Genomic DNA, 24,988 nt, shown 5'->3' with positions numbered 1-24,988 from the left:
TAGTAATGTTGTAAGATGTTTATAATATGAATGTTTGCCCTGAGATGCTGCAGCAAAACACTGAATTTCATGCCTTGTTCATGACAATAAATTCCATTCTGATTCCTCCACTGATGTCCCTTGCTATTGTTGGCAAGCTTCTAATCACAGATTTTCTCTTCCTAAACTTTTTGTCTCTCTCCCTTTTTTCCTCCTCTTCTAAACTTCCTATTCCAAAGTCTCTGTGTGTGACTTGGTTTTAAATTGTGCTGAGTTGTGCTATTTTGAACGACCTCAGGTGTCTTCCCACATACATTTATCACAGTGTTGTAGTTCTTCGAATGATCAAGCCTCCACGGTATTTTACATACTTTGGTTTAATTATACCTGATATTCTCTTCTCCACACAATATATACGTGCAGAGTTGATTTATGGTGCAGTCATCCAAATAGTTGAGGAGTTGAAGTGAGGAATCGCCCATAAAGCAACAAATGATTTTTCTGGTAATTATATGTCACTTTTATTAACAGACACAGAATACTCTTCCACATTTTTAAAAATAGTGTTCAGAAAAAGATATAAATTCCATGGAAATTAAGGTTCATTTTAAAAGTACAGTAATTGCCATGAGGAATTAAAACATGATTCACAGTCTCCACCGAACCAGCTAATGGGCATACAACCTTACAGGAGTTAGCTACCAGTAATGGAGCAATTAAATTTAAGAAAGAAACAACAGTCATAAACAACAAAGTGCAAATACATTGAGTGCAAATTTTGAGGAGGTAGCATAATTGAGGTCATTATCCTGCAGGCCAGGCAGAATTTCTACTTATCCGTAACTGTACACTGTACTCAAGAATAAAATAAAAATGTAAAGAAAGAAGGAAATGTAAATGTAAGCAAACTGACTGTGCAGTACAGAAAATCAATATTCACTAATAAATAATGTGAAAAGGAAGCCTCCCTAAATGAGTATCTGACTGAGCTTGTTGTGGAGGAGTCTGATGGGGGGAGGTATCATTTCCAAACTTGTGGTATGAGTCTTGTGCCACCGACACCTCTTTCCTGATGGCAACAGCGGGAATAGAACATGTCCTGGGTGGTGTGGACACGTTCTGTTCTCACTTGCTGCTGCTCTCTGACGGCTGTGTTCCATGTAGATTTTATTAATGGTACAGAGAGCGTTGACTGTAATGTACTCATCTGTGTTCACTAAATTTTGCAAGGCTTTCCTCTTTGACGTTTTGGTGCCCCCATATCAGGCCGAGATGCAGCTGGTCAATATGTTCCACTACACACCTGTCTATGTTTGCCAATGTATCGGCTGCCATACCAAACTTCCACAAACTCCTGACGAAGTTGAAGTGCTGAGGTGATTTCTTCAGCATGATATTAGAATGTTGGCTCCAGGAATGGTCCTCTGAGATAGTGACTCCCAGGAATTTAAGTTTGCTCACCCTCCCAACCTCTGATTCCCAAATGATCACTACATCATACACTTCTCGTTTTCCTTTCCCCAAGTCCACCATCAGTTGCTTGGCTTTGGTGACATTGATGCAGATTAATCTTTTCATTCAATTATTGTTGAAGCGGAAGGGTGGGTTAGTAAGTTTGCAGATGACATAAAAATGGGCTACGGATGGTCTGGACGGTTGTCCGAAGCTCCACACGGGACATTGATCAGATGCAAAACTGAGCTGAGTAGATGGAGTTTAACCTCGAACAATGTGAGGAGGTCCATCTTGGAAGGTGAAATTTGATCGCAGAATACAATGTTAATTGGAGGTCAAATGAGCAATATGGAAGAATTGAAAGATCTCGAGGTTCATGTCCACAGGACAGTCAAAGTTGCTGCACAGTTTGATCGTATATTTAAGGAAGATCTGGCTTTCTCTCATGGCTGATAAAGCTAACAGCAATGGACCTAATTTCAGGGTACATGGGAGTAAGTAAAGGGGAGATGTCAGAGTTAAGTTTTTTACACAGAGAGTGGTGGGTGCAAGGAATACGCTGACGGCAACAGCGCTGCACAATAGGATCTTTTAAGAGACTATTAGATATGTATGAAGAATTGAGAAAAATATAGTGTTATGGAGGAGAAATTCAAGGCAGTTGAAAGAATGGGTTATTATGTTGGCACAACACTTTGGGCCAAAGAGACGGAACTGTGCTGTAGATTTCTATGTTCTATGTATGAGTTGACAGTTTGCAACATCATAGCTGTAGATTCACCAGGTTTATTGCTTATTAACATGCTTCTAGCGTGGTCTGGATTTCATTACACAGTGCTGCTATTTCTGTTCATGGTTAATTAGGAATGATGACAGAACAAAATGAACAATTAACAGTTGGCATTGCTTTTTGAGTTTATTAGCAATTGTATATTTATAAATGGGTAATTAAAAAAAGCTGGGAAAGAGCGAAGTCACTACTGTAGGTTGAAATAAAGACCATAAGATATAGGAGCAGAAATAAAATCTGTCCTACCATTCAATCATGAGCTGATCCTTTTTACCACAGCCCCACTGCCTGGCTTTCTTTCTGTTATCTTTGATGCACTGGCTCATCAAGAACCTATAAGTCTCTGCCTTAAATTCCCCCAATGTCTTAATCTCCATAACAGCCTGTGGCAACACATTCCACAGATTTACCACGCACTGGTTAAAGAAATTCCTCCACATCTCTGTTCTAAGTGGACACCCTTCAATCCTGAAATTGTGCCCTCTTGTCCGAGTCTCTCCCACGATGGGGAAACAACATTTCTACATTTACTCTGTCCACGCATTTCAACATTGAAAATGTTTCAATGAGATTCTCCCTCATTCTCCTAAATTACAATGATCTGCCAATTGCTCCTCATATGATAAACTTTTCATTCCTGAAATCATCCTTGTGAATCTCCTCTGAACTCTCTCCAACGTCAGCACATCCTTTCTTGAATGACGAGCCCAAAACAACTCACAATACTCCAACTAAATTCTCACCAGTCCCTTTTAAAGCCACAGCATCACATCCCTGTTCTTATATTCTATTGCACTTGAATGCCGGAATTGCATTTATTTATCTCCTTCTCCATCGACTCAGCCTGTAAGTTTATCTTCAGACTATCCTGCATGAGGACTACTTGGTCCCTTTGCATCTGGGAATTTTCAATTTTCTCCCTAATCCGATCCTTTGAAAGGTAACTGTAAATTGATCTGAAAAATAATTGGCCTACTCTTCAAAGGCTTTGTTTATTCGACTTTGTTTAGAAATGTAGAACCAATTTACCTGAATGCCCCGTTGATGTGGTCTGTTCTGCTCGAGTGTGATGGAGGTCAGTGTTGGGTCACCGCACATTGCTGCTGTGGAAGACGGTGGTGTCCAGGATGGTGGCCCCCAGCTTCGATCCAGAAGCTGGTGCACAAGATGGCGACCTCCACAGTCTGCACGTGGCACTGCTGGGTCATGAAGATGGCACCCAAGATGCTGCTGGCACCTGGTAATGACGGTGTCCACGACAGCAGCCCCCACAATCTGCATACGGCACTGCTAGGAAGAGGTTTCAACTTGCACACATTGGCGTAGTGGCCCTTCTTCCTGCAGCTGGAACAAGTTTCCTCTGATGCTTGCCCAGGCCACAAATGTAGCACTTTGGGTACTCCTGCAGAACCATGGCTGTGGTCAAGTCGTCACTGGAGCTGGACGAGGGTGACGGGAGGTGGTCACGGAGCACTGCTGCAGTGGTAGAGATGTTAGTGGAGTGAAGGGGTGGCATCACGTCCCAAGATGGCTGTACCTAGGGTAACCACGAGGAGGCCACATTATCAGTTGAGTAAGCCTCTATGTTCTGGAGAGCAACCTCCAGCATACCTGCCAGATTGACTGCTCTCTGCAGACTGAGCTCTCCTTGCTCCAAGACTCTCTATCGAATGTAGTTCAACCTGACCCCATGACGTAGGCATCCTAGATCAGGTTCTCTGTGTACTCTGCAGTGAGCACAGCCTTGCATTCATAGGCCCTGCTGAGTGCTCGCTGGGCCTGAAGATATTCAGCGTTGGACTCACTAGGTCATTGTTGCAAGTCACTAGAAGGTAACTGAAGTAGACGACAATGATCTTATGCAGGTACCGTCCTTTGAGTACGTCCTTGACTTCCTGGTATGATGTAGCATCCCTGATCATGGAATACATTAGAATGTCAACCTGGGGGTGCAGCACTTGCAGCTTATTGGTGTCTGATCGCACAATAGTGGAGGAAGCCTGCTGGAATTCTTCAAAACAGTGCAGCCAGAGCTCAAAGTTGTTGGATGCCTCAGGGGATTGAGTGTCAATCTCCAGCTTTTCTGGCTTCAGGATCTGCTCCACTGCACCATCGATTACTCAAAAGAAATTCTTGAGAAACAAATATGCTTTTATTCACTTAAGACCAATGACACATCCACACTGAGGAGGGGGCTGTGGAACAGCCACCTTTATACAGGAGCCTGTGGGGAGGGGCCACAGGTACAACTGGCCAATAAGTGTGCCTCGCCAGACAATTATACATACAATGGTTTACCACAGTCTGGACTGGGTCCACTACCTTTCAGAGGACTTTAAGCTCAGTGGGAATGTTGTCCCCATACCAGACTGTAATACAGATGGACAACACACTTCCCACCACACTTCTGTAGAATTTTTTCCAGGGTTTCTGGCATCATTCTTAACCTCTGCAAACCCTGAGGAAGTAGAGGCACTGACATGGTTTCTTCACAATGCCCTTAGTCTGTTAGGTCCAGGAAAGATCCTCCGAGATAGTGACTACCAAGAACTTAAATTTGCTCATCCTCTCCACCTCTGATCCCCAATGATCACTGGATTGTACACCTCTGGCTTTACCTTCCTGAAGTCAACAATCAGCTCCTTAGTTTTGGTGACATTGAGTGCAAGGTTGTTGTTCATGGACCATTCAGCCAAGTTTTCAATCTCTCTCCTGTATTTTAACTCATCCTGTTCCTTTATATAACCCACTGCCATGATATCGTCAGCAAAATTATAGATGATGTGATTGTCATACTGAGTGACACACTCATAGGTGTAGAGTGGGTAGAGCAGGGTGTTAAGAACGCAGACCTGTGATGCTCCAGTACTTGTGGAGGAGATGTTCTTACCAATCCTCACGGATTGTGGTCTGGGGTTGAGGAAATCCATGATCCAATTACACAGTGGGGTGTTGAGTCCTTGGTCTTCAAGTTTGCTGATCGGTTTTGAGGGGATGAAGGTGTTACATGCCAAATTAAAGTTGGCAAAGAGCATCCTGAAGAATGCATCTTTACTGTTCAGATGTTCCAGGACTTTGTGTAGAGTCAGTGAAATGGCATCCGCCGCAGACCTGTTGCTAAAATAGGCAAACTGGAACATATCCATGTCACTGTTCAGACAGGAGCTGATATGCTTCAATACAATCCTTGCAAAACACTTCATCACTGTTGATGTAAATGCTACTGGTCAACAGGCAGGTTACTAAACTCTTCTTGAGTGCTGGTATGATTGATGCCTATTTAAACAGATGGGTACCACGTCCTGCTGGAGTGAGATATTGAAGATATGTGTGAATATATTGGTAAGTTGGTGACCACATATTTTTTAATATTCACCCAGGTACTTTGTCCAGGCAAGATACTTTCATCAGATTTATTCTCCTGAAGGCAGCATGCATAGCATCCTCGGATTTGGACAGGATGGGGTTATCAGTGGACATGGGGATGCTGAGCTTTGCTCTTACTGTCATCAAATCGGCCATAGAAGGCATTGAGCTCCTCTGGGAGCAAAGCTTTGCCATCTGCCACTTCTCTGGATTTGGTTTTGTCAGAGGTTATGGCATTTAGGTCCTGCCACAGCTGTCGTTTGTTGCTTCCTTATCTAAAAAATATTCAATCAAAGTGAAAAAGAAATAGAGTACACTGCTCAGTTCTGCTAAAGAATGCGTCTAGCACTGCTGAGCAGAGTTGAATTTCCAGATAAATTAATCATCAAGCTGTGTAACATGCCAAAATTGGATGGACCTAATTTTTCCCCTTATAGTGTCAAATTTGAAAGGTCTCACTCTTTCTTTTACTTTCTATTCCTCCAATATTAAGCAGTCCAGTTTGGATAAATAAAGAAAATAAATACAAATCAGAATTCAATTTTCAATAGCTCAATTGAGACTATAAATTCACCATTATATCCAATATTATACAAGGCTCTGATAGCTCAGTGGTTAGAGACTTGTAAACCAAGTGTTGCAAATTCATTCCTTGTTGGGGCCTCATTTCTGTGAGGGACGCTGGACAAAGAGGTGACTCTGTTTTCCTTACAGTAGGCAAAGTTAAGAAGTCTAAATGTAGTACGATGTGTCTATAATAGAACCTTTACCCTTATCTTTATTGCTGAGACATAAAACGTTCTATGACATTTGTCCATTATACACACTACATAAAGTTTATGGAAAGAAATCCTTCTGAAGCCATTTGTTCCCTACCCAACCCAGATTTTAAACAAAATGTCAATCATTCTAAAATAGATAGAAGTTTATTTTACAGGCATATGCTTCCAGAATTTTGAAATCCTTAAATGGAAATATTGGCTGGAAAGTTTTTCACTATGATGTTGTTTGTTGACTTGAACATTTCCAGTGAGGTTTTCTACTTGAAACGCAGAGAAGCTCATTAAAGATTTTCCTTCTGTATTTCGTTGGAGTTCAATAAGTTAGATGAGGCCCGATGAAGGGTGTGATGAAGGGTTCCAATCTGGATCATTGACCATTTTCTATGCTACTCAAGCCATTGAGTTCCTCCAGCAAATGTTTTGTTCTTGCTCCAGATTCCAGTCCCCGCAGCCTCTCATGTGCCACAAACTTTCCAATGTGTTTGCCTGTAAATCTAATAGGTAGAGAGGTCCAAAACCTCTATCGTACTAAGACAAATTGTGGTATATAAAGTAGCAATACAAAAAGAACAGATGAGAAATATTTTAAAGTTAGACAATGTAATAAATAACAATTGTACCTTCAGTTTTAGAACATAGGAACACTCAAAAAAATAATTGATTCAGATATTCACAAGTGAAAATGAAAATGGCCGAAGCGCTTATTCGGTGATGTCAGCACTTGCGTGCGTGCATCGCTGGGCGGCTAGCATCTGAACATCTGGCAGTACTTCCGGTGGGTATGTGACGCGTCATTGGGGGGGTGGGATATCACCAGTTTGGCGATTTAATGGGTAGATCCCCCTGCAATTTGAAAGGTGCTTCCAGCACTTTTGCCCCAGTAATCGCACCTGGGACCCAGGAGGGCTTCCCAGGTGCTGCAGTTTAAAAGAGGCTATTAACATCTCACAAAAAACATCTCAATTGAAATGCAAGAGCTGTGCCTAAGGTGGAGCATACAAGTTTATAGTGATTTTGCAGAAGTCAATGGAACTGCTTTGGAAAGGACTTCACAAGTAGGTGTTAATTGGACTGATGTAATGGAATGAAAGGACTATTGTTTTAAAGGAACAGATGTCCAGGATCTGAAAATTATTCTGTTGCCAGTGATCTAAGACTGGTTGAAGTTGGCTGTTTTAAGAGGGACCATGTGATTTTACAAACATAAGGCACTTTCAAGCAGGGAAAACACCTGTCAGTAAAGGTGGAGGTTCTTCACCCTGACGCCTAAAGATGTACCTTTCTGAATATGCTGTGGCCAGCTCCGAGCCACCGATTCCAACCATTCTCGGGGAAAGATGATCGGCAGAGCGCTGTGCTCCACCGCCTGACCTGAATGTACAGACACTTCAAACAACTGGTTAGGAGGTGGGTTGATGATGCCGTCAACCCGCGATCCATCTCCCCACTCACCCGTCTCGATCCATGACCTTCTCAAGTCAGGGGCAGAAGGCTGGAGCCGTCATGGAGTGGGGATGGCAGCACAGTGGGAGTCATTGGGGCAGTGGGGGCTGGTGGGGCAGTGGGAGCCTTCAGGGCAGTGGGGGCCAGCTGGGCAGTGGGACCCGTTGAAACAGCGGAGGTTGTTGTGATAATGGGAGACTTGAAGCCAGTGGGAGCCATCAGGAGGCAGCTAGTGCGGGCTGTGACCACCTCACTGGCCACTTCTGCCTTTGGGGCTGCTCTCTACAGCTCAAAATGGGGCAGAGCAATAGGTGTCTTCCTTACCCATAATCCCCCACACAGCTGGAACGGTTCTGGGAACCACAGAGTGGTTACAGCTGCATGGGGGATTATGGGTAGGGAAGGAAGATGGCCATTGCACTGCCACATATTTATGACAGGTGGCATTTCTCCATTGGCTCCGGAGGGCGCTATGAGGCGCCTCTCGATATGAATGGGATGCTGGAGCAGTCTTTTAGGGCTGTTGTCTGAAAGGTAAGTTTTAAGTTTTAAATCCACTCTTGTAGCCGGCCTCCAGGCAGAGGCCTGACATGAAATAGAAAGGAAAAAAATGCTCTGATTCTTGAGAGAGTGAGAGAGAGAGAGGGAGACGGTCTGATTTGCAGCAGGAGTTGGTGTTGGAGGCTGTAAGAGTGGTACTCCTGCTATAAGGCCCCATTTTGAAGATGGGTTTTGAGTTCTAAGTTCAGCCTATTCACAACTCTGAGGAAGTGGCTGGTTAATATATTTCTCCTGGAATAGGGGAAAAAAAGAACTCTGCGGTAACCTAGAAGAAGAGGTTATCTTTTGGAAAGCCCCTGGGGTGGGGGTGGGGGCCAAGTTTCTTTGCCAAGTCACTGAAGTGCCTGATTAAAATGACCTTAATTTGTGGTAACAATTTAAGTTAAAGCACTAGAGCCTGGCGAAGATCATAAATATTAAATTCTGTGTGCAGTGTGAAAATTGCCTGATACCAGTGAACTGGGAGAAAGGAAAAGCAAATGATTGAACAGTGAAATAAAGACTTTCCTGAACACATACACATTACATACACGTGCGCTTAGAATTAGAAGGGGGTTAAGTTAGGTTAGGTTCATAGTAATAAGTTAAAAATTGATATTATTATGTTTGAAGAATTTTAAAAGCAACTTGTATTTAAGTAACCATTAACTTGGTGAATTTCTAATGCTGCCCATTTTTGGAGTTCTCAAGGAACCATAGAAGACTACAGCACAAGAATAGACCCTTCCGCTCAACATGTCTGCACTGACCACAATGCCAAATCCTGTATGCCTTTACATAGTCAGTACCCCAATATTTACACTTGTTCATTTGTTTCCCTAAATGCTTTTTAAACAAAAAAAAAGCTCTTGTATCTCATGTTGGGAACGCATTTCCTTGATAGTGTGTTCCTTAACTGTAAAACTGGATACAAAAGGATACAATGGAAATTAAGGAGTATTTATTTTAATGAAGTGAATTATCATGTTCTTGAGTGCCCCACTGGAGAGAATAATGGACGCTGATTCAATAGTCACTTTCTGGAGGATGTCTGAAAGATGATTGCAGCAAGGCTGCAGGAAAAGAACAGAATAAGATTAATTAGCTGATAGTTCCTTCATAAAGCTGGAACAGACATCCTTTTTATCTACAAAAAGAATGCGAAACAACTGTAGATGCTAGAAATCTGAAATAAGATTTAAAAATGCTAGGTTTTAATGGAATAGAAAAGAAAATGAAAGTTTCAGGTCAAAGACTGACAGAATTGGGAAAGAGAGAAAACATTTGGGCAGCTAATGGGCAGGACCAAGGGAATATCTCTGATAAGGTAAGGCAAGAATTCACTTAGGCAACCCTGCATTTCTCACGTCTTGCGTACCTTTGTTTATTCTCATTTATTAACCATCCGCGTGCCTTTTGTTCACTTTCTCTCTGCCCTTGAGCTAATCAACATTTTCTTCTGACAATTCTGGTCTCATCCTATCAAAGAAATTCCTTTTACTTAGCCATCTACGCTTGCCCCACCACTTCACCCCCAACCTTCTCTGCAACTTAAAACAGAACTGTTTCCTCTACAAAGAGGTAAACACACATGGGATGACGTGGAAGAAATGGATTTTAATTCATGGACACTGACGTGGATACTGGGAATGAAAGAGCTGTTCCACCGGGACAGGCAGCATCAGACATATGTCCTGCCCAATTGCATGCATGCAGTTTAGAAGATAATTTAAGCTGATTGGTGGGACAGGGGAAGGTTCAAATGAAGTTTAATCAATTAAAAAGAGAATCATGGTAGGATAGTTAAAGGGGAAAAAAAGGCCATATCAAGCAAAGAAAACACTTGTCTGTAAAAGTGGAGTTTCTCCACCATTATGCCTAGAGAATTAGCTTTCTGAAAGCTAATACAACTCTTCTCAGGGTAGGATAATTGCAATTGCAGTACCACATGAATGTACAGCCACTGAAAGCGGCTGGTTTGGGGTGGGATAATGATGCCGTCAGCCTGCAACCCATCCCCCCACTCACCATTCTCCCTCCCCGTCCCCCTCAAGGCAGGGGTGATGGGTGGAAGCCATCAGGCAATGGGGGCCAGCGGGAGAAGTCAGGAGATGGTCGGTGCTGGCTGTGACAGCCTCATTGGGCCACTCTCTGCAGCTCAAAACGTAGCAGAACAATGGCTATTTTCCCTACCCATAACTCCCACACAGCTGGAATTGTTCTGGGAAACACAGTGAATTTGCTATTGCTCTGGCACATATTTATGACAGGAGGCACTAAGGCACCAGTTGCCCCATCTCCATCGGATGCAGAGGGCACTATGAGGCACCACTCGACATGAATGCGACTCTGGAGCAGCTGCCCTATGAAAGTTAAGTTTTACGTTTTCCCTCCACGCTTGTAGCCGGCCTCCAGGCAGAGGCCTGGCATGAAATGGCCTAATATCAAAGCATCATAAGAAGGAAAAGGAGATTTGTAGCTGAAAGCAAACCTGGAGTGAAAGAAGCATGTAGAGGGTCAGAGTTTAGGCTTTTTAACTGAAAGGCATTTTAAACAAGATAGATGAGTTGACATCTTCCGTCATTATATATGTGAATGATTTAAAAGCTATTGCAAAGACACAATTATGTGGGATGGCCAGGACTGACAACTCAGTTCCAGGCTCTTCATGATTCCAAAACTACAAGCAAAAAAGGAAAGAAGGGTAGGCAGCTTAGTGAATCAAGCAAGGTAACAGCAGAGTGATGAATAGAGATAACAATCTCTATTAACAATGACATAAAATTGCTAAAGGTAGAAATGATGAACAACAGGGGAAAGAAGAGATAGTAGTCATCCATAAACATCAAAAGATGTGGCTTCTCAATAGGACAATAAATAACAAGTTGGCATATAGGAAAGGAATTACAAGTATCATGTTGGTTTTATCTTCATATTAATTAAATTAATCAAGTTGACAAGGGTATTGTGGAAGAGGAGTTTGAGGAGTACATCAAAAATTGTTTCTAAGTTCCATATTATAGATATTCCATATTCCTACTGAGGAAAAGGTGATTTCTAGGTTTGGTTTTATGTCATGACTGAGGGTTAATGAAAGATTGTGTGCTTAAGGAGATTCTAGGACAGCCATTCTCAGCCTTCTTTTTGACTATGCCCCCCCCCCTTCCCTAGAATTCTGCTCAAATTTCATGGGCCCTCCCTTCCCTGTGAAGCAGTCAAGTTTTGGTTTCTTCCAAAACCTCTCTCCTGCCGACCACATAAAATATATATATATTTTTTGTTACATGGGGTGAAAAAAAAACAAGGCTTTTATTTAAATATGCTGTGGCCCCGGGGTAGAGGTGGGGGCTTTAGAGACCCCGTTGAGAATGGCTACTCAAGCATGATAGAATCATGAATACTGCCTAAGGGTGAAGCATTGAATCCATAACTAATGTCCTCAATCAAAATAAAGACAAATGCAAAATGATGAAGGTAGAGTTATTCAGAAAGTTTGTGTAATCAGAGAAAGGGTTATCTCAGTGGACGAGCTCTTAAACACCTGGTTCATAATAGTCTGCAGACATTTCTCCCAATTAGAAAGAGGGATCTCAGGATAGAGAAGAAGCATCTCTGACCATAAAGAAGATCAATAAAAATATTTAACACTCCAGCATACAAAGTGGCGAGGATTCTTTGCTCGATCTCATCAAATTCCGCTCCTCTAGGCTAGAGGAATGGAATTTGATGGGAATGAGCAAGGAGCAAATAAAAATTTAATCAGGCTGGAGAAATTGATGATGAATGGTAACAAGCAAGTCATATCAAAGCGCACAGCAAAGTCTTCCATGAATATATATCAAAAGTAGAAGGTAAGTATGAGACTGGGGAATTAATAGTGGGAAGCAAGGAAAAGGCAGTTAAGTTAAATCAAAATTTTGCGTCAGTCCTCATAGCAGTGAACATTACAAAATATCTTGAGGGAAAAGATATTCAATGAACTCAGGGAGATAATGCTTTTGATGCAAGCAGCTATGGATGAAGTGAAACAACATGTTGGTGTTTTCAGGTGTCATTGTGCTCTTGAAGAGTGTCGGTAGGTTGAAAAACTGCAAGTGTGACTCCATTTGGGAGGAAAACAAAAATGGATAAACATAGGCCTTTATCATTTTACATTTGTTATTGGTTGGAATCTGTAATCATTGATAATCATTTAGAGAAGCCCAATGCAATTGAACAGTCAATATAGTTTTGAAAAAAAGATAAATCTTATTGGACAATTGGGCAGCGCACTTAGCGTTTAACTGTATAGGTCAGCATGGTTAGTGTATCAGAATAGCAAGGTTAGCGTAGAAGTTAGAGCAACACTGTGACAACGCAAGGGACTGGAATTTGAATCCAGCACCATCTGTAAAGAGTATGTACATCCTCGCTGAGTCTAAGAGAGAATCCTCCAGGTGGTCCGCTTTCCTTCCATCCTTCAAAATGTACTGGGGTTGTAGGTCAATGAGTGTAATTGGACAGCACGGGCTTGTGGGTTAAAGACCTGTTACTGTGCTGTATGTCTAATTTTTTTTTAATTAGCTGGAGGTCTTTTTGAATGTAACAAATTAAGTTGACAGATGGAATCCTCAAGACTAGGGCACAAATTAGAGTTCATGGTTTTGTGGGTAATGTGCTAGCTTTGATGATGTCACCATCACATGGTCTCCAACAACAATAAGTTGGAGCACAGAAAAGAGGTAGAAGGGCTTGCAGCTTGATGCCAGGACAACTCTCCGTCAACATCTGCAAGACCAATGAGCTGGTCATAGACTCCCAGTAGAGGGGAAGAGCTCACTCGCTGGTCCATCTTAACGGTGCTAAAGTTGAGACAGTAGACAATTTTAAGATGCTCAGGGTAAACACCTACAGTGACTGCCCCTGGTCCACCTACATCGAACCATGGCAGGAGAATGCCCCGGCACCTCTACTTCCGCAGAAGTCTGAGGATATTTAGCATGTCATTTGCGCGATGTGACAACTTCTACAGGTGCACATTTGAAAACATCAGGATATCAGGGGTCCTTTCTGTGTAGCACAAGAACGCAAGAAACTGTGGAGAATTATGAACACGCCTCATGATCACCCAAATATCCCTTTCCTCCATGGACTCCATCTCTAACTCCTGCTGAGTTGGAAAAGCAGGAAACATTTGAAGACTCATCCCTCACTGGCAACAACTCTTTATTCCCCTCTCATCAAGAAATAGATTCACGAGTATAAGATTACATACTACTAGATTTGATAGTTTATCTTCACCAGTATGCGACTTTTGAATAAACCTTACAATGGTAAAATTATGCTGACTTTGCTCTGTAGCAACTTTTATTGCATTATATCTCAGATGTCGATTCATCTGCTTGAAAAACACCTTCTATCATTACATTTTTATACAAGTGGGATAAGACATGGTTGCTAAATTATGAGGCAGACATGCAACACAAAGTTTCATGAGATTATTTTTCCTGCGGGGTAATAAGTCTACCAAAATCAGAGGATGTAGTGACGAGATGATGGGGTCCAGTGTAGTAGACAAAAGTGGAGGAGAAACTCAGCAGGTCAAATAGCATCTATGGAAAGTATAAGGCAGTTAACATTTTGGGCCTGAGCCCTTCGTCAGGTGTGCCAACAGAGATGTTAATTGTTTCCCATGGATGCTTCATAAGAGGTAGGATATAATGTTGCAGCTTTACAAAACACTAGTTAGGCTACATTTTGCATATTGTATACAGTTCTGGTAACGACATCTTAAGAAGGTTGGAGAGAGAGAGAGAGAGAGAGAGAGTGGAGAGGTGCTTTGGGCAGCATGGTTGTTGTAGCAGTTAGCACAATGCTTTTAGACCGCCAGTGATTGGGACTAGATTTCGAATCCCATGCTGTCTTTAAGGAGTTTGTAATTTCTCCCCATGTCTGCGTGAGTTTTTTCCCAGGGGCTCCAGTTTCCTCACACCATTTGAGAACGTTCCGGGGGTTGTAGGTCATTTGGGTGTAAATTTGGCAGCACGGATTCATGGGCTGAAATGCCTGCTACTGTGTGGTATATTTAATTTTTTTTAAAAATAAATTTAAATTTAAAGATATTAGGATATTCATAGGCAAACTGCTGGATGAAGTCAGTGGGGCAAACATCATCTGTGGAGATAGAGGGATGGTTAGAGGATCTGGACTGAAAATGTCAACCTTAAATCTTCACCAGATTATTGCTCAGATGACAGTTCTTCACTTGTGGTAGATATTGTCTAAATTGGATTTGTTTACTCAAAAGCAAAGCAGTCAGAAGAGTGATTTGGTAGAAGATTATGAGAGGGTAGATAGTCAAAACCTTTTTTCCTTTGCTTGGGTTATCAAAAACAAGAAGGTGTGGCCTTATATGGTGGGAGATTTAAAGGGGATCTTAGAGATAAGTTTTATACACCAAGAATATCTGGTACCCACTGCCATCATATTGGAATAAGATATATTTAATATGTTTAAGAAGCATTTTGATAGACACTTAAAAAGGCATGGAAAAATATAGTCCTAATATTGGCAAATAGGATTAGTGTAGATGGGCATAAAGATCACCATAGAGGTTATGGGCTGAATGGCCTGTTTTTTTTTCAATCTATGACTAATGGCAGGGCAGGTTTATAGGGCCAAGTGGCCAACTTCGGCCCCTATTTTCTAATGTTCTTATGTCCCCATACTACTGCTCTTGTCAATGGCATGGAACATCCACCAAATTCATTTTACAACAGACATGATAACTGGCATGCAAATGCATTCAGTCAAAGACCTCCAGAAGAGGGGTAATTATCAATGTTCAAGCATGTAACTGATCTACATGCTGAAATTGTGAACAAAAAATCTTATGAGAGGTGCTATTTTAATGAGTGTGAAAACCACATTTCATAGGCACATCCAGATTGAACAGCATCTGACATGACAATTCTTTAAATATGGATCAAATGTTAGTGCATAGAAACACAATATTTTCTTCATTTTGGGGACTTGGTGAAATTATTTCCATTGAATGCTTGTGAAGATTTTATTTTGACTTTTAGCAAAACCCACTCAAATTTCCAGACGTAACCGAATTTTGGCATTAGCCATTCTGAAAATAAAAGATTTAACCCACTTTGCAGATGGAACTTAATGTGGTTAAGTGTCAGAAAAATCCCTGGTATCAGGCCGCTATGGCAATTGGTAGATGCCGGATATGTGAATTTGCTGGCTGCTGGAGAATGTGTGTTGTGATTGGCAAACTAACCACTTGAGGGGACTGATTTTAAACTTTCATATTTTTTACCTCCTTGTGTTCTGTCTTTTTTTTTTGCCTGTTGCTTGAATTCCAGACCACGGAGATTTTACTGTGCATTGCTTCTTTGTATGTCAGCCATCATAGCCACTATCTTGCACAATCATGAACTTCCTCAGTGAACAGTGTAATTTAAAACTTATGTGACGACATTTTAATGTTAGTATTTAGAGAGATAAGCTTGCAGAAATTTGATAAAGATTCTTTATTGTTAGTTTTGATAAAGAGTTCCAACCCAAAATGTTGACCCACCATTATTCTGCATGGATGCTGCTATTGAATGCCTCCAGATTCTCTTTGTTCACTAGTATCTGTAATTCATATGCTTTTCTACTATTAACCTCCTAACCTGGAAAACAGCAGAGTCAATCTCTTGATGACATTTTATCCAAAGCAGCAAAAGCTGAAGACATAATATCCCATGGGTTAGTGATAAGAAAGCAATACTTTTCTCCACAATGATTGATGTTTCCAAGGCAGACGTTGTGAAAATTGGATTGGATTTTCTTTTTTAATTGACCTAGTCTAATCACTTCCCTGTCAAATTACTTTAAAGCAAGACTTGTATTTATACCACACCTTTCATTACACCAGAAAACTTTGCAATCAATCGTGTAATAGCGAAGTGCAACCAATACATGCAACAAAATAGACAATTTATTTTATAAAAAGATTCCACAAACAGTAAAGAATTAATAACCGATCATTCCTTTCACAATGCTTAATAAATAATGTAATCAATACTGGACAGAAATGAGATAAATAATGTCTCATCTAAAATTTGGCATCTCACATACTCCTGCACTCTCTCAACAATGTCAGTCAAGAACCAAGATCTCATGCTAAAGTCTATGAGGAACCAATTAAACACAGAAACTTCTGACCCATGAGTAGGAGTTATATTATTAAGTCATGGTTGACATCAGTGTATAAAAGTATAAGACATTGCATCTAATCCAACTGAAATATTGTGCTCAGCTCTGGTCACCCCAACTATAGGAAGGATATCATGAAACTGGACAGAGGGCAGATAAAATTCAGTAAGATCTTACATTGACTGGAGAGCATGTACTATAAGTAGATGGTTGGTAGGCTGAGAATTTTCTCCCTGGAGTACTGGAGGACATTATAACGATTTATAAAATCACGAGGACATAAATAAGGTTATGCTGGCTTTTTTCTCAGGATTGAAACTATAAAACAGGGATTTAAGTTGACCGGAAAGAATTTATCAGGGAACTCGGGGGGTACTTTCTTCACACAGAGGGTGGCAGGTATTTGGAACATGGTCCCTGCAGAAGTGATGGAGGAGGAGAAGAACAAAAATAATTTAAAAAAAACATGTAGAAAGGAGCATAGATTGGAAAGGTTTAGAGAGATAGAGGCTAAACAGAGACTCACAGGGCTATTTTGTTCAGCTTGGATAAGTTGGGCCAGAAGGGACTATGTAAACTTTATGACTCTGATGCCGTTGAATTAATTCAATTTTGATTCATTGCCCTAGTTACAATTTCTCCTCACTGCTACCCTCAGACAGAGGGTACAGAAGTCCAGCACATCTATATTCAAGAACCATTTGTTTCCAACATCCTCCAAACTACCCAAAACGTTAATTCTCTGGTAAAACCAAAAGATCTGCATTATTTGAAACATAACTTATTTGTACTGTGATATATATTTATCTGACCTTTTCTAAATGATATATTTTTTATTTACATTTTAGATTTTTAAAAAATGTAATTAAATTTAAAATTATAAACTTAAATTTTGTCATATCGCATGGTAATAGACCCTTTCGGCCCATGAGCCTGTGCTGTCAGAATACACCCAATTGACCTAAACTCCTGGTAATTTTTTAATTGAATGAAAGCATGAAACCGGAGCACCTGGAAGAAACTCCTTTGGACACGGAGAGGATATACAAACACCTTACAGGCAGTGCAGGATTTGAACCCCTGATGCTGAAGCTGTAACGTATTACGCTAATCCCTATGCCATCCATGCCACCTCTAGGCTAAATGTACCACTCTTTTGATTGCCATAATGCACTATGAGACAGAAAAAATATTTTTGATAATCTGTTTTACTGCTTCATAGTATATTATACCATTATTATCTGCATGACTGCAGCAAGTAAGAATTTTCATGTATGTCTACATTGTACTGATGTATATGACACTAAACTCAAAAATAATAATCAGTAAGTATAGTGAACTGGGATTCACTAGAAGTGTGCTATACTGATGAGTGGTCCTGCCTCCTGGCTCCTCCCCCTGGGGCCCGAATATAACCCTGGTTTCCTGCCTAAACCCAGAACCCCTCTGAGGCCTATTCACGAATCCTTCCTGTGCTGTAATCTAATGAAAATGTTCTCCCTCTAGTCGAGTGTGAGCTTTTATCTTTGCCACAGTAAATAATCATACTTACCCAAGTAAAAGCAGTGAAAGTATTATTTGAAGAATAATTTTGGGAAGAATAATCAAAACAGGATATATGCAGTGAAGGGGAGGGCATTGAGGAATGCAGAGGAACAGAGACATCTTGGAATAATGGTTCATCGTTCTGTGAAACTGGATTCTCATGTAAAGAAGTCTTTTGGTATGCTGGCCTTTATAAATCAAAGCATAGAATATAGAAACTGGGAGGTGATGTTCAGACTGTTCAAGGCATTGGTGAGGCTTTTATACATTGGAATGTAGAAGGTTGAGGGGAGATTTGATAGAGGTATTTAAAATTATGAGGGGGATAGATAGAGTAGATGTGAATAGGCTCTTCCCCTTGAGGGTAAGTGAGATTGGAACGAGGGGGTCATAAGTTAAGGGTTAGGGAGCAAAAGTTTAAAAGTAACATGAGAGGGAGCTTCTTCACTCAGAGAGTGGTAGCTGAGTGGAATAACCTTCTGGAAGAGGTGGTTGCAGCAGGGTGAATATTGTCATTTAAGAGAAGATTGGATAAGTGCATGGATGTGAGGAGATTGGAGGGTTATGGACAGGGAGCAGATAGGCAGGACTAGAGGAGTGCGGACTAGAGGGGCCGAGATGGCCTGTTTCCGTACTGTAATTGTTATATGATTATAAGGTTATATAACAAGCTACAGTTTAGAACTTTAATCACAGTGGATGAGATTGAGAAAGCAATTCTCAACATTCTCATGGTCTCTCTTCCACTGAAAGGTTTATGAGATCATGTTGCATTTGCATAAGACATTGACGAGGCCCCATTTAGAGTATTGTGATCAATTTTGGCCACCAGACTGGAGGAAAGATGATCAAACTAGAAAATTATGGAGAAGAATTGAGCCTGTTGCCAGGACTCAGTGGTCTGAGTTATAGGGAGAGATGAGGAGGCTCCAACATTATTCCTTGAGCACAGGACGATGAGGTGTGATCTCATTAAGATATTCATGAGAGGAATAGATCAAGTGACTGGTCAGAGTCCTTGGCCCAGAGTAGGCAAATTAAGAACCAAAAGACATAAATTTAAGATGAAGAGGATGAGATTTCATGTGAACTTGAAAGGGTTTTATTCCCACAGAGGGTGGAGGGTGTATGGAAGGGGCCTGCAGCAGGAACAGATCATTGTTTGGATCCTTGATAATTTCTGCTGCTCTCTGACAACAGCACTCCATGTAGATGTTCTTGATGGTGGGGAGCATTTTGCCTGTGATGTACTGGGCTGCTTCCACCACTTTTGCAAGGTTTACCACTCAAGAGATATTGGTTCCCCCAGACCAGGCTGTGATGCAGCTAGTCAGCATACTTTGCGTCACACATGTGTAGAAGTTTGCCAAGGTTTCCAATGTCATCCTGAAACTTTGTGAACTCCTAAGGAAGCAGAGACACTGCTGTGTTTTCTTCAGGATTGCACTAATATGTTTAGTCCAGAAAGGTTCCTTTGCGATAGTGACTCCCAGCAATTTAATTTGCTCAATCGCTCTACCTCTAATCTCAAGAATGAAGAACTGTGACATAATCTGCATATTTTGGTATAAAATTAGAATAGAAATTGCCTGCAGATCAGTTTTCCATTATATTTGGAAGATGGCAGTTAGCATAGCAGTTGGTGGAACACTATTACAGGGCCTGTGACCCAGTTTTGAACCTGGCACTCTCTGTAAGGAGTTTGTATGTTCTCCCCCTATTCAGCATGGGTTTTCCCCAGGTGCACTGGTTTCCTCCCATCCTCCAAAGCACATGGGGTTATTAGGTTAATTTAGTATAATTGGGTGGCCTAAGTTTCATGGCCTGGAAGGGCTTCAACCACACTGTATTGTTGAAATTAAAAGCCCGAAGTGTTTAGGATGATTATGAACTTATAAAGGAACAGCAATGGAAAATTCACCAGACAATGGTAAATCCAGTAATAGTTTTTTCTAAACTATTAATAACATAACATTCCTTACTTAATCCCACTCTGCACAAATGTAAAATGTAGGTGTGTGTGGCCAAATTCCAAACTATTATAGTTTATGCAGAATTCTGAAAAGTCCATTTTAAATTTCAACATCAAACATCTTCTGTTGAACTTGAAGATTTTTAAATTGCAGTTCAGAAGTGATTATGAAGCATTTTTGAACATCATGTCACTGGACGTTACTTTCTTTTGTAGAACCATATGCAAGATAAAGTCTCTTCATACAAGTGATTTTGCCAATTCCCTCTTATCTTGCTTTAGAGTTATGGAGTCTGTTCTCCACAATGATTTATTCCTTAATCAAGAGTGACCTTTATTCATGGACACACGAGGCTGCTCTACTTCCTTAGAGGCAGTTGGAGGAGCTATTTCTTTGAAAATACCACTTTTGGAGTTCCTCCTTTTATTAAAGAGTTCAGGCAGCCTTTATTCTTTTCAAGGAATTGGTGGCTGCTATTTTCAATCCTGTCGGTACAGGACGGCCTTCTCTTCAACTGAACCCATTTTGTCTCTAATTTCGATAATATATTTCTTGCAAATCTCTCATGTCACATGGTATGACATCACAACAGGCTTTGAAGGTTTCCTGAACCTTTTAACATCTTCATGCTAAAAAGCATAATGCAGTCTTTGTCTTCCCAAACTTAAAATCAAAGTAATTGCCTTTGATGTTTTTCTCCTCCAAGAGCATTGCTTCCCTGCTATGTGTAATTAACCAGCAAAATGGCTTCTTGAGTAAACAGTCCATTGTTCTCTTCTCAGGAACAATCAGTATCTGCCTCTAAGATGTTGTCAGCTGCCATCTTCAAAATGTGTTGTCCTTATATCCCTGAAACCAATCCCACAAAATAACCGACCTACACTATTAAAACTATTGGACAAGTACATATTTTGTATTAAAAGTATTGTATTCAGTAGTCCCCATTCCCAGCAGCAGCCCAAAGTTCCCACTCCCTATTCCCTGTGGCAGCACAAATCCCTGTTCCCCACGGCAACCCGAGGTCGCCTTTCCTAGCGGCAGCCCAAAGTTCCCATTCCCAGCAGCAGCGTGAGGTCCCCTTTCCTTCACCCCCCCCCTCCACCAAGCAGCCTGAAATCCCCACTCCCTGTGGCAGCCAGAGGTACCCATCTACCCCTCCCCCCACATAGCCTAAGGTTCCCATTCCCCATGGCAGCCCGAGATCCCCATTCCCTGCAGTAGCCCAAAATCGAGTTACAGCTAATCCTTTGGTACCCATTAAAGTTGTAAATCTGGGATCACCCAGATATGAAATATGAAATATAGTTTAGCATTAAACTAAAGATTAATCATAGCACAATTATCACAAGCATTTTGTCTTAATTTTTAAAAAATAATTGAAATACAAGAAAGGTATCTTCAATATAGTCTGGTTACAGTACATATGGAAGACCTCAGACTTGTATAATTCTTCAAGTAAGGACTTATGAAGTCTGTTCCTGTGTCACAAAGATAAATCAAGCAAATGCAGAACCTATCCAAATTTACATGGAATCTTATTGATACTTGATCAATCGAGACTATCTTTGCATGACATGTGGGGAAACATTCTGTTCAATATAGTAATCAATCTTGCAGTTCCACAGCATACTCATTCATTGATTACAGAATAACCTGGCCAAGGAGGTTTAGATGAAACTGGCTTACTTCCACAGTTATAATTGCAAAACATCACAAAAGAGGAATTTCTCTGGCAAGACAAAAGATTGTGAGAATTAACATTATCCTTAATTTAACACATAATAATTTCAAACTGGTTCAGGAATAAAAGCGCTTTCAATTTTTTTTGTAATATTACCAATATGTTTGATTAACAAAAAGGTAACCTGCTTTTAGAAATCATTTTTTTTTAACTATTTTAAATACATTACTAGAGGTTTATAGGCGAGTTGCCAAGTGGAATTTGAAGTTGAAAATAGAGAGGTAGAAACTTGCTCAAAGAGATAGAGAGAGAGAGCTCGATGCATTGTGACGAGATGAACTGCAAAGAGGTACTTACACAAATCAAAGTTTTTCTTGGACATTTGAACTCGATTGATCTGCTTCAGGCCTGGAATAAATTGAATGAAGTTGCTCTTGTGGTGAACAGAAGAGTGGCTCGATACGACAAAATGCACATATCCTTGTCTAACATTCATGACGAAGATATTATAAATACATCCAAAGCACATTCAGGTTTAAAGGACTTAGAAGCTTCTGAAAATCAAAAGCAAACTGTAGATATTGGAGATCTAAAATAAAGGCTGAAAATGCTAGATAGAAATACTCAGCATCTCAGACTCCATGGGGGGGGGAGGAAAAACAGAGAAATTTTCATGTGGAGACCCCATCTGCCCTCTCCTCATTGTACTGACTTCTCCCCTAAATTCTCCACCTTTTCTTTTTACAGATGTCCTCTGGTGTTTGCTACTCCTGCCCTGAGAAAAAGCTTCTGACTGCCTACCTTATCTATGCCTCTCAAAATCTTTTAGATTTCTATTAATTTTTCTCTCATTCTTCCTTCTGCAAACCTTGGCTCATAAGATTTATTTTCCTATCTAGACAAAATCCGGGTAAATTTCTATACCCTTTTCATAGCTTCCACATCTTTCCCATAATGAGATGAAGTGAACGGAACACAATATTCTTAGTGTAGCTTCACTAGAGATTTCTAGAACTGTGACATTACCTCACTACTAATGGGAGAACCCAAAGTGTAGAGGTAGATGATTGCTTCTTGGACTGGAGGCCTGTGACTAGTGATGTGCCTTAGGGGCTGGTGCTGATACCAATGTTGCTTGTCATATATTTCAATGATCTGGATGATAATGTGATTAATTGGATGAGGAAATTTGCAAATGACACAAAGATTAAAGGTGTTGTGGACAGCAAGGAAGGCTTTCAAAGCTTTCAGAAGGATCTGAACCAGCTGGAAAAATAGGCTGAAAAATGACAGATAGAATTTAATGCAGACAATTGTGAGGTGTGGCATTATGGAAGAACAAACCAAAAGAGGACATAAACGGTAAATGGTAGGGCACGGAGGAGTGCGGTAGAACAGAGTGATCTGGGAAATTATATACATAATTCCCTGAAAATGACAACACAGGTGGATAGGCTTAGAAATGGCATATTGGCCTTCATAAATCAAAGTATTGAGTATAGGAGTTGGGATGTTATGGTAAAATTGTACAAGACACTGGTTAGGCCAAATTTGGAGTATTGTGTACAGTGGTCACCTAATTACAAGAAAGATACAAATAAGATTGAAAGAGTGCAGAGAAGATTTATTAGGATGTTGCCCAGAATTTAGGAATTGAGTTACAGGGAAATGTTAAATAAGTTAGGACTTTATTCCCTGGAACATAGAATGAGGGTAGATTTGACAGAGATATTTAAAATTATGAAGGGTCCAGATGGAGTAAATATAGGTAGATTTTTTTTCCACTGAGGTTAGGTGAGGTACAAACCAAAGGATAAGGGTTAAGGGTGAAAGGGGAACTGTTTAGAGTCAGGATCTCCAAAGTGGTTGATATTGACCTCCAGGGGTCAATAAAAATTAAGCACCTCCACCCCTCTGTCCAAGGCCACCACCATTCCAGGGCCACCAGCTCCACACCCCGGACAGGCACAGCCACCCCCACCATCCAGAACAGCAAACATTCCCCGTCCAGCACTGCCACACCATGTCCAGTGCCACCACCATTCCCCCATCCAGCACTGCCACCCTCTCATCCAGCACCACCACCATCCACCAATCCAGCACTGTCATCCATCCATCCAGCTCTGCCATACCCCCCTCCGCCCACCCCCCTCCCCATCCAGTGCCAGGATTCCATGCCTGGGTTTCAATGAGGGATCACGTAGTCCTTGAAGGGGTTGATGGTCTAAAAAGATTGGGAATCCTGGTTTAGAGGCAACAATAGGTGAAACTTCACAGTGAGAGTGTTTGGAGTGTTTTTAATTTTTTTTTATTTTTCACACTATGAACCATATTAATCAAAATACACACAAACATTTCCCTCTTGAATATAGTCATTTTCTCCCCTGTTTTCCCCCTCCCTTCCCTCCCTCCTTCCCACCCCCCTCCAAACCCATTAAACGTTCAACATATACAATACAATAAACCCATTAAACAATGTCATCACACAATGAAAATAAACAAGAAAATTGTGTCATCTACTTTTACACACTGGGTCAGTTCCTTTTGTCTTCTTCTCATTCTATCATTTTAGGGGTGGAAGCCCACCAAAGGTCCTCTCTGTTGTGTTCCATGTACGGTTCCCAAATTTGTTCAAATAATGTGACATTATTTTTTAAATTATATGTTATTTTTTCAAATGGAATACACTTATTCATTTCCATGTACCATTGCTGTACTCTCAGGCTCTCTTCAGATTTCCAAGTTGACATTATACATTTTTTTGCTACAGCTAAGGCTATCATAATAAATCTTTTTTGCTCTTCATTCAGTTTGAGGCATAATTCTTTATTTCTTATGTTTCTTAGAAGAAAGATCTCTGGATTTTTTGGTATGTTGCTTTTTGTGATCTTATTTAATATCTGATTTAGATCTTCCCAAAATGTTTTCACTTTCTCACATTGCATGTACTGTTGTTCCCGTTTCCTTCTTACAGTGAAAACATTTATCTGATAATGTTGGATCCCAGTTATTTAACTTTTGGGGTGTGATATATAGCCTGTGTAAGCAATTATATTATATCAAGCGTAACCTCGTATTTATTATATTTCTCACAGTTCCGGAGCATAACTTTTCCCATATTTCATTTTTCATCTTTATCTTTAGATCTTTTTCCCACTTTTATTTGGGTTTATAGCTTATTTCATCATTTTCTTTCTCTTGCAGCTTGATGTACATGTTTGTTATAAATATATTAATTATC

Source organism: Narcine bancroftii, chromosome 2, assembly GCF_036971445.1.
Source record: "Narcine bancroftii isolate sNarBan1 chromosome 2, sNarBan1.hap1, whole genome shotgun sequence".
Classification (NCBI taxonomy): Eukaryota; Metazoa; Chordata; class Chondrichthyes; order Torpediniformes; family Narcinidae; genus Narcine; species Narcine bancroftii.
This window is presented reverse-complemented; position numbering follows the sequence as displayed.